The sequence below is a fragment of the Sinocyclocheilus rhinocerous genome, unplaced genomic scaffold, assembly GCF_001515625.1.
Source record: "Sinocyclocheilus rhinocerous isolate Xijiao unplaced genomic scaffold, SAMN03320098_v1.1 scaffold72, whole genome shotgun sequence".
In the NCBI taxonomy this organism is placed as follows: domain Eukaryota; kingdom Metazoa; phylum Chordata; class Actinopteri; order Cypriniformes; family Cyprinidae; genus Sinocyclocheilus; species Sinocyclocheilus rhinocerous.
The window spans coordinates 280,444-288,814 of NW_015628351.1; the positions used below are offsets into that span (position 1 = coordinate 280,444).

Here is an 8,371-nt window from a genome sequence, read left to right on the forward strand (position 1 = left end):
TATATATATATATATATATTATATATAAACTATACATATTTCTATGATATTTTATATATTATATTATTATAAATAAATTTGTGTAGTATTTCATTATCAATCCAGTACAACCCATGGCATAATTGATCTTAAAGGATGAATCAAATGCTCAAACCAACATCAAAAATGACTAATTAAATGTGCAAAATGCCATCCCAAATTATGATAATAAGTTAAAAATGACAGCCATGTGAGTCGTGTCAATCAAGGCCTATGGGCGGAGCTTATTGCTGTAATAGTGTTTTAGTGGTAATGCTGTGTATTTGGTAGTTGAAACTTACTGACACACTCTCCTGGCTCTCCAGGGAAGCTGGCACTGTAGTCACATTGCAGGCTGTGCTGACTGTCACACGTATACAGCTCACTGCAGGCCTCACCCTGCTGCCTTGCACACACCTGACAGCACTGGCACCCATCGAGAATGAGAGGAACACCTTCTGGGCAGGCTGGTACAGAGCTTTGGCACTGACATGGGCCGCCACACTGCTGACAGCACACCTAAGACAGCATACAGGAAGAAGTGTTATGTAATGCATGCAACAGAGCAATCAGTTTGGGTAAAATCTGCACAAAATCTGTACCATGTGAAAACCATGACGTTTCAGTAATCAAACATTATTGTAATATAATGTAATTCTTTTTTTCTTTCAAGTTCCCCATTAATGCTATATTGGTGATGACTGCCTCTAATAATAGCACTGTTGGTTTTTAAAACATGCAACTTTGATTAAAATTGATAATATGCACAAGAAGCAGCAAAAGGATTTTCCCTCATGCGAATCACTTACGGTAAGTATTCCCAGGCTCTGAATACATAAAACAGGCTTTCAATTATAAGCTAGTGTTACAGCCAACAAATTTAAGATGACAATCTTACATTTGTACAGAACATTGACACTTTAATTAAGCATTAATTCCCCATTACATTCAGTTTATACTGGAAAACCCCAGTTTAATAAAGGGTTCTCACAGACTAGACTTCCCACAAAAAGTTCCTGATAAAAACCATTAAAATAACCTCTCCCTCCTCTCACTCTGAGCATGACAATTTACAAAGTAACCAGATCAAATCTCACAGCTGTTGGACATAGAACTGAACACAGACATCAGAAATATTTCCACTGGCAAAATGCATGCATGCAAATAAAGTGTGTGATTCTCACCTGTGAGCCCAGGTAAAACAGCAGTGCCCATGCCATCAGGTTTTTTCTGTCTCTCTGTAGCTTGTCCATCATGTTCTGCTATGTGTTCCACCACAATGAGATTTTCTACTTGTGTTACTGTTTTCTCACTGCCTGGCTCTGTGCACATGCACTTTTATAAAGTCCTCGCTCTGATGTCATAGCCTGACTGCAGGGTAAACAGTGGCTGGACCTGGATCAGAAATGTTTCAAATTCCACATCTCCGTTGCCCATTTCCACAACCAGGAATTATTTTCTCCCTCTGCTTGTCTGCTCTGGCGTGAAGAGGTGAAACATGGACTTTTGGAAGAGAAGACGCATGTTAAGGCTTGCTCTTGACCACATCCAAGTTTTCGGTTTACATCTAAAGTCTAATAGCTGTTGTTTATTGAATTGCTCCATCAAATATATTTGAATAATAAAACAGACTGATAAGCATGGTTGGGAGTATGATATTGCACAATAGTTCAGTAAAGAAAAAGTTTATATTGTATAACTTACATATTAGATACAACTTTGTGTATTTTTGATCCGGCAATAATTCCAAATGAAGTAAAAACAGAATTGAATAGAATCTCCAAGACACACAGTCATGGTGCTCCTGAATTTATCAGTAGTTCTGAATGAATCGGTTGAGTAACCAATTCAATGACTCACTGATAAAGACTGCTTGGCTTGCCTGAAATTCAATACTCTCTAAGTAGGTACTTTTGTTTTTGAATAATTACTTGTTGAGCATTTAAAAGGTACATTCAATATAGTATGAATGTGTGCAGAATCAATGTAATCTGGAGGTATTTGCCATGTTGACCTTGTCATGTGACATACCAGTATCATTTGTGTCGCTTTACTGCTATTCACAAAACTCTCCCCTGGCCTAATGGGATAATAATTTGGTTACTTTTCTGCTACTGTCTTATGAATACTGTAAATTCTGACATACTATTCTTTTTGCATATGTTTTTTCCCTATTATATGGTAGGGAAGTATATGATTTCGGATGCAGCCTTTGTTTCATTCCTGAATGATTTAAATGAATTGGTCGAGTAAATGATTCAATGACTAACTTCTAAAGATAGTCACTTCGCCACCTAGCAGTACAACAATGTAATATGTAGAAAGAGTAATTGAAAATCCTCACTACTAATACACACTGACAGTTTGTCTGAAAAGTAATACAAACAGTAAAAAGTTTCAGTGATCAAAATTTTTGGAACCCTCTTCTTAAAATCGTTATAGCATTTAAAATAGAGAACTTGCTTACATTTAAACTGTGGGTGGCACTGAAAAAAAATTAGCTTCTCAAAAAGACATTATGCTTTTTTTTTTTTTTTACATCAAGTGCTCAGACAAAACAATCCTTTTGAAATGCAGGATGACCCACTGGGAATGACGGTTTAAAAACAGACCTAGACGGGAAATTCACTTTCACAAATACCACAGCTCTTGATAATTCAGCTGGAACACATGTGGCCTGCCAGATACAGCAAAAGTGGAGTGGATATTAGTTCTGTCTAAAATTTCTGTCCAGCCACTCTTACATATATTTTGACATCCTTTCCAAAAATCACAAATGTTTGGAATGTACAATATCCCCATAAAGGCAACAGCACACGCATATCTTTAGGCAAACCACAGTAATAGTATTCAGAATGAAAAATATTGTCTTATTCTTAAATGATTTTTAATTCAGTTTAAGCGTGGAGGACAGAGTAATCTAAATATTATTATCTTATAAATGGTATTAAATAAACATTCATCAAAGTCCAGTGAAAACATGTTATAGGGTGTCAGGAATGTGTAAATATGTTCTGGAAGGATGATCCACAAAAATATTGTTTAAATATTTAGAGATTAACAGAGCAAGAAAAGCAGATGTGGGACAAAAGCTCCCTCTTTCATGTCTAAAATTCAGCCAGTTGTGGTTAAAAACTAGTCCAATAATGTCTCATGGAAACGTTTTCGCCTAGAGTAAAGTACACGCATTGAACTTCACTTGCTCTGTGCCAAGGAACTGACTTAAGTTAACAGGAATACAGAATACTGGAAAGGCAGGCACTGATTCATACACTAAACCAGCCATGTGCAGGAGTGCTTTCATTTAACACCTGCTTTGGTACAACAGAGTAAAACCCTGAATACTAAATGACAGTGCAGTTCAGTCATATGGCAATTCTAGAATGAATGTACATCAGCCCTAGCAGGAAACCTCTCTCAGTGTGGTGTTATTGGTTTAATTAAAGAAATATTCTGTGGTCTGTAAACCTCATTTTGGTATTGGAACTTTGGGTTTACTCCTTCATTCACATCAATTCCTGTGCGCTGCACATGTGATCTTCAGGGCTTTGGCTTAGGACCTTTCCAAATTCCTTTCTTGCTAGATCCTCAGTTACCGCACACCCTGTAATAAAGAAGAATTACTTGATGAATTGACATGCTTGACCAGACAAACTGAACATAATTCTAACATTTCTTAGGCTTCGCCAGACAATTCCTTATTGTCTTAATGTTAAAAAGTTTTTGGTGTGCCTTTGAGGTTTGAAGAATTTGGCCCTAACTGCAATATGTGTCATAGTTAATCAGCTGGAGTCATAGCTAATAATTTGAAAATTGGAAATGTTTTTTCTTTGTATTCCTTGACAATATTACATTTCCTTTCATATGAATCTTAAATCTAACCTGACACTGAGACCTAAAAATGTTTGCAAGTAAAAACTTCTAATATGGATAATCTATAGCCAGCCAATGTTGCTAAAAACATCGCGTAACATAAAAACAAAGCGATCAGTTGACTTTACTTTAAAAAAAAAATGAGGAAACCCGTTGCCTTAAATTATTAAGTAAAATACTTCATGCATAATGAAAGAAATAAGTTAAGTGAACTTGACAATTCTGAGTTACACTGGCAAATACCAGTTTGAAAATGTGTTGTGTTCACTTTTTATTTTAAGTTGGACTAACTTAAATTTATTAAATTGCAATTACTTAAAAGTGTAAATCTACTTAATTTTAAACTATTAAGTCTAAGTTCTGTCTACTTAGTTAAATTGAGGAAACCCGTTGCCTTGAAAAAATGAAGTAACCACATACGTGTAATTACAATTAACTTGTGACTGATTTGATCTTATTTTATCAATTTCTTTAAAGCGATCAGTTGACTTTACTTTAAAAAAAAAAATGAGGAAACCCGTTGCCTTAAATTATTAAGTAAAAAACTTCGTGCATAATGAAAGAAATAAGTTAAGTGAACTTGACAATTCTGAGTTACACTGACAAATAACAGTTTGAAAATGTGTTGTGTTCACTTTTTATTTTAAGTTGGACTAACTTAAATTTATTAAATTGCAATTACTTAAAAGTGTAAATCTACTTAATTTTAAACTATTAAGTCTAAGTTCTGTCTACTTAGTTAAATTGAGGAAACCCGTTGCCTTGAAAAAATGAAGTAACCACATACGTGTAATTACAATTAACTTGTGACTGATTTGATCTTATTTTATCAATTTCTTTAAAGTTAAAAAAAAATTGTAGGCTACTAATACAATTCTTTAAAATACAAAATTGTTCAAAATAGACTGCACAAAAACATTTCTATGAAGAATTCAACTCAGAGAAGTCAACTCACCCTTATTTATATATAGTGCTTCATACAATACAGATTACATCGATAAACAGGAATAGCGTGTTGATAATGCAAACAAAATTCAGCTCTAATGTAAAGCAGTTTTAAAAAGTGGACAATAATAAACAGTCAATTTTTGAATTTAAAGTCAGTTCATTGTTGATTCACTAATGTCATCTCAGTTCAGTATCTGTGCAATCAAGTTGATAATATTCCCAAATAATAAGTGACCTCAACTAAGCAATCCAAAGGCAACAGTGGCAAGGAACCAAAACTCCATTGAAAAGAATGGAGAAAAAACCTTGGGAGAAACCAGGCTCAGTCAAAAGGCCAGTTCTCCTCTGGCCAGACGAAACCAGCATGATGTGGTTTTTCGTGGTCTTTGCTGAGGTCTTGTCACGATGGCCATCTAGTTGACGAGGTCTTTGCAGGGGATCTATCTCTAGGGCTCATCTCCAGGTCTCGCTAGGTGCTGATCCACCATCTGATCTGGATACAGACTGAGTCCTGGTGGCTACGGTGACCTTGGAATAAGAATGAGACAGACTGATATTAGTGAAGATGCCATTCTTTTTGCGATGTAACAAGTACATCGGGTGTATTTGATATTGCTATTGATATTGAACCCCTTCAAAATGAGACATGGCCATTTTGGGAATAACTTCACTGGACACTTCAAACATTACAATTACACCACCTTTTCTTTACATATTGCAAGGCTGTCAAAGTAAATAACTTACCACAGTTTGACCACACGGAAGAAGATTGCAAAATGTCCATTAAATAGTCTCGCGCTGACACTTTTGCTTGAATGTGCTCTCAGCATATGCCTGAAATGATATGAGAGCCATTAACACAAACTGGCTAACTAGCTAATTCACATGTCCCAATCCCATCCCACCCTTGTATATTTTGTAAACATTCAGTCAGTGTGTGACCTAATGTACTCTCCAGTTGGTCTTTATCACAAAATACCCAATAAGCAAAAGTACATCCAAAAGAGAACCCAGAATGAAAGTTTTTATAACATCTTATGTCTTCTGAACGTCCAATATTGACATCCACAGGACCTCTCTCAAGAAGGTTAAAATTTAGTTCAGATGTAGTCATTGTTGACGTATTTTCAACATCTTATAGTATCATCTGCAGTCTCATTTAGACATAATTTACACTGCTTCTGGACCACAAAAACGCTCTTAGGCTGCATTAAATTAAAACTCATGCAAATCAACTCAGACTCAGCGTGTTTGTATTAAAATCAAGGAAACAAAAGAAACTTCACTCATCATACAGTGGATAACAATTAACAACAACAACAAAAAAAACAGTTTAGTGTAGTTGGGTCCATACAGTATGTTCACGGAGCTAAATTGGGGTGAAAAACTTCTAATTCATTTTTATTTTTTCAAATGCAATTAACAAATTAACTCCAATTGAAATTCTTAAAGATGGTACATTCTTTATTCATGTAATAGTCAAGTGTTTACGTAACTTACCTAAATAATATCTGCATGCACAATAATGAAAAGAACACAAAAAATGCTAGTGGACAGGCATCCATATACAGCAGAGTCTGGTGTGGCAGGTGGAACTGGAACTGACTTCTGTACAGGTTGTCACAACCATAGAAATGTATAGATTCCCTATTAGACCGCTCCAGATACGTTGACGCGTCCGCCATCTTGGAACGGTCAACTTGACGTCATTCACCATAATAATCAATAAATATTCAAAGATATACAAGCGTATAACTTGCTGTTGTAGATGCACACAGTCAATGCGCTCAAAGGTTCGCAGAGACTGTTCCAAAAATGGCGGATGGATCATGATTATTATGAATATAAATGTAGCTTCACGCTCATTTTGGCCTCTGTGGTGAATATATGATCAGACAGACTGATATTTAATCTTTAGTGAATCGTTTCAAAGTGTGCTTTTTTAAAATTTATTTTAAATTTTGAAGCTCTAGGCTAATTTCACAGGCTCAGCGTCCGGGATCCACAACAAAGTCTATTTTACTACAAGAACAAACACTTCACACCAGATAAAGTTTTGAAAATATTACATATATTATTGTGAAGTTATGTGTTTTAGTAAAAAAATCAAACAACTAAAAGGTATCAATCAACAAAAATTTACCTCAGGCTGTAACTGGCCACCTCACGCGCAAATTAACCAACAGGAATATATAAAATTACAAAGATGGGAATTTGGAAAGTTCATAACACAGAACAATATAAATCTAAAGTGAAATGTAACTTTGAACTGACAAAACGCCGAATAAAAATAAGTTTATAATGCTTAACTTTGGCTTAGCACCGGTCCGTGTGGCGATATGCTCAAAGATTGCAACTCGCCATAAAACCAAGAAGAAGCATCCGTCTGTCAGATGACCGTTAGAGAGCTTCACGGTTTGAATGCGTCACTTGTGAAGGCGTTGGGTCTCATCCTCTGTGGGTTTTATGAAGTGTCCTCAACGTAGAAGTAAATAAATTACACACAGGAAGGATCTATCGCTATGGTATAATCTTCAGTCTTTGGTAATATACTGAACAGAGGCGTTACCTCTGGCAAGGGAGGCAGTGTCTCCTCAAAAAATTGAAAAATTGGATGACAAAATAATCTATATTTCAAACATAAATAGCAAATATTACTAAATATGGCATTAAAAGTATAAAAGTGACTCGTTTTTATAAAGTAACACTGTCCAACAGCGACACCCGCAGGTAAAGTTACAGCGGAGGCTTGCCTCCCTTCAGTCCATAGACTTACAACAGAGACCCCTTAAGTATGAGGAGTTTTTCGTGCCTTTCCTAAGGCTAAGCAGGAGAAGAAGGAGCAGTCTACCCTTCCGTCGCCGTCAGTCCGTGTAGATTTTTGAATGGGATTGATAGGGACGGCAGACGACAGACCGGCGGCGACGTCACGGTAGGAACTATACCTGATGGCGACGTGGCTATGGCGTATGTAAGAAATGTATAAAAATTATGTACGTCTGTAGGCACGTCGCCTTACAAGACGCCTGATACATAAGTCATCTTCATGTACGTTGCCTTATAAGACGCCTGATACATACGTCGTCTCAATGTACGTCGCCTCACAAGACGCCTGATACATACTTCTTCTCAATATACGTCGCCTTAAGATGTCTGGTACAGCCTATGTTGTCCCCATGTATGTCGCTTTTAAAACCATTTAAATATTTGCATTAGATGTAGGCTATTGCTTTTTAACTGTAATTTGTTAACTTATTCCCAACAAGTGACAATAGTACGTAATAATTATGTTTATTTCATGTTTATATATATATATATATATATATATATATATATTAATTAATATTACCCATGTCGTGTCTTGTCACTGTCATTCTGTTGCACTGTGGAGCTTCTGTCACGAAAACAAATTCCTCGTATGTGTAAACATACCTGGCAATAAAGCTCATTCTGATTCTGATATATTTATAGCCTATATATATACAGTATCTCACAGAAGTGAGTACACCCCTCACATTTTTGTAAATATTTT

The 8,371-nt window shown here is 35.9% G+C and overlaps 1 pseudogene; it reads right to left on the reverse strand.

The window, feature by feature from the left end:
- LOC107737692 (connective tissue growth factor-like) overlaps positions 1-1,382 on the reverse strand; it is a 4,780-nt pseudogene extending 3,398 nt beyond the window's left edge.
- Positions 1,383-8,371: the final 6,989 nt, after the last annotated feature.